The 3,167-nt window shown below is 54.8% G+C and overlaps 1 pseudogene; it reads left to right on the forward strand.

Annotated features, from left to right (window-relative positions):
- Window positions 1-841: 841 nt before the first annotated feature.
- Window positions 842-2,532, forward strand: LOC119273630 (annotated as a pseudogene).
- Window positions 2,533-3,167: the final 635 nt, after the last annotated feature.

A 3,167-nucleotide genomic window follows, 5' to 3' on the forward strand; every position in this document is an offset into this window, starting at 1 on the left:
GATCACGCGGATCGATGACGTGGCAGATATGCCGACGGCCACCGATAGGCCCCGTCGGTGTAGGCTTCACGCCGTCAAAGGATGTCGCCGCCCGGGCAGTCGGGCCCACAGATATGCCGAAGGCATCCTCTATGCCGACGACCGCTGTAGGCATATTTATTGGGATGCCGACGGCCCTTCTGTGCCGACGGCCCCCGCCGGCATAGGTGGATGTATGCCAACGGCTTTCCTACGCCGACGGCGTGGCCTGGGCCGTCGGGATAGATCTGTCGATGCCGACGGGGGCCGTCGGCATAGATTTGGCCGTCGGCAATTGGGTAAATTCTGGTAGTGATGCACACACACACACGCAGCAACACACACGCGGGCAGCATACACACACATACACACACGCAGCAGCAGCACACACACAGGCAGCACATAGGCACGCAACAGCACACACACACGCGCGCACGTACACACGCAGTAGCAAACACACACGCAGCAGCACACATGTGCGCGTGCACCCACACACGCAACAGCACACGCGCGCGCACATACATACCGCATGAGGGGCAAAATCGTCTTTTCGGGTATCATTTAGGCTTAAAATGGACGGAAGTGTCGTATAGGAAATAAAATTTAGAACTAATGTCAAATAGGGAAGAAAAAAAATTCAATGTCAAATAAGGAACCAGATTTTAAGACAGTGTCAAATAAAGAATTTTCTCTTAATGGTATCTATTGCCGCCAGTTTCACCGCCATTATATTATATACCGCCGCCACCGATTGATTCAACACCTACGTACGAAGCGGAGAAAACCCTAGCAGCAATCAGGCAGCAATACCGCCGGCGAAGTGATGGCGAGCTTCATCGTGGCGGACGCGTCGGAGTACCTGGCCATCACCGGCTGGGGCATCAACGACGTGAAGCTGGCCAAGAAGGCGTAGGTGTTCGCGGGGCAGCAGTGCAAGAAGTTCAGCGTCACGCCCGTCAACTACGAGTTCGAGGTGAACGCCATGAGCTCCGAGAAGCTGCCCTTCGTCCTGCCCGCCGTCTTCACCATTGGGCCCCAGATGACCACCCTGGAGCTCGGCGACGCCGCCAAGGCGGCCCTGGAGGCCAAGCTCCTGCTCTACGCCAAGCTCATCGCGCCGCTGCTCCTGGGCGGCGCCTCGGCCAGCCGCGTGCACGACCTGGTGAAGGGCGTGATCGAGGGAGAGACCCGCGTGCTGGCGGCGCAGCTGACCATGGACGAGATCTTCACCGGCACCAAGAAGTTCAAGCAGGAGGTGTTCGACAGCGTGCAGAAGGAGCTCAACCAGTTCGGCCTCTTCATCTACAACGCCAACGTGAAGCAGCTGGTGGACGTGCCCGGCCACGAGTACTTCTCCTACCTCGGCCAGAAGACGCAGCAGGAGGCGGCCAGCAGGGCCAAGGTGGACGTGGCGGAGGCGAGGATGAAGGGCGAGGTCGGCGCCAAGGAGCGGACCGGCCTCACGCTCCAGAACGCCGCTAAGGTGGACGCCGAGACCAAGGTGCTGTCGGCGCGGCAGCAGGGCGAGGCCCTCAAGGAGGAGGCCAAGGTCAATGCCGAGGTGCAGGTGTTTCAGAACGCCAGGGAGGCCGACGTCGCCGCCGCAATGACCGACCTCGCCATGAAGAAGGCCGGCTGGGACAGGCAGGCCAAGGTCGCCGAGGTCGAGGCCGCCAAGGCCGTCGCCATCCGCGACGCCGAGCTGCAGATGGAGGTCGAGATCAAGAACGCCCTCTGCCAGACCCAGAAGCTCAAGGCCGAGCAGCTCAGCAAGGCCACCGTGCAATACGACACACAGGTTGCTATTCGATCATCATATACAGTATATTTTTGAAAATTACTAATTGATTTGTTGGATCTTCTTGTTGACAGCTTTATCGATCATCTATCATATAAGATCATTGACATTTGTATTGTGTACGTAGGTTCAAGAGTCGAATGCGCTGTTCTACGGCCGGCAGAAGGTGGCGGAGGCGGCTCTGTACGAGGAGATGAAGGCGGCGGAGGCGCGCAAGGTGCAGGCCGACGCGCTCTTCTTCGAGCAGAAGATGGCCGAGGACGCCAAGCTCTACGCCAAGCAGCGAGAGGCGGAGGCGCTGTCGCTGGTGGGCAAGGCCAAGGCGGACTACGTGGCGTCCATGCTGGCGGCGCTCGGCGGCGACTACCGCGCGCTCAGGGACTACCTCATGATCGACGGCGGCATGTACGCCGAGATGGCGCGCATCAACGCCAGCGCCGTCAACGGCCTGCAGCCCAAGATCAGCGTCTGGAGCAACGGAGATGGTGGCAGCGAGGGCGGCGCACTGCAGCAGGTGGCTGGGGTGTACAAGATGCTCCCGCCGTTGCTGGAGACGGTGCACGAGCAGACCGGGATGCTCCCGCCGGCGTGGATGGGCACACTGCCCAAGGACGGCACCGCCGCCAACTGAAAATGATCATTTTACGTCGTTGTGCGTCTCAGTTTAGTTTCATATACTTGTTAGCTCTAGATGTTTTCTTTCGATCATGGTTCTTAGATAGTTTTGGTGCTTGGCGTGGCGTTAGTGTCATCGGATAATTGTGAAGTGTCAATTTTTAGTATGCTACTATATGTCTTATGGGACGAGAGATTACTTTAATTGGCACATGTGTTCTTAGTCAGATTGAGCATTTGTTCATAGAGTTAAAGAAAAATTGAACTTTGCATGTATCTTCACCTCGAATTGACAGTTCTCAGCACGACCAAAGAACTAAGAATTCTTAGATGACTGGGAATTAACAAAAAAAACTCTACTTGTCTTGTCGTTTGGGCTTTCTTATCATGCTTGTATTGTATTGGCCATCATTTTACTAGCCTAGATCTTATGTTGGGGCTCAATTCTTACTCGGGCCTAGTTCTCAATTTGGTTTATCCAAGTCGAACTTGTTTAGGTTTGACCAAGTTTATCTATAAAATGTAACATCTACAACTTCAAACAAATACAACATGATAATCGTATTGGATGTAGCATAGCTGCCAGTGTTCGCTGTAGTTGTTGAGAATAGCAACTTGTATTATTAGGAGGCCAAAGCCAACATATATACACATACATGAGGATGCCAAAAGGCTACAAGAGAATGCCAAGAGACTAGAATGTGAAAGGCCAAAGGACAACAATAATATAACTCTA

The sequence above is a fragment of the Triticum dicoccoides genome, chromosome 3A (assembly GCF_002162155.2).
Source record: "Triticum dicoccoides isolate Atlit2015 ecotype Zavitan chromosome 3A, WEW_v2.0, whole genome shotgun sequence".
NCBI lineage: Eukaryota > Viridiplantae > Streptophyta > Magnoliopsida > Poales > Poaceae > Triticum > Triticum dicoccoides.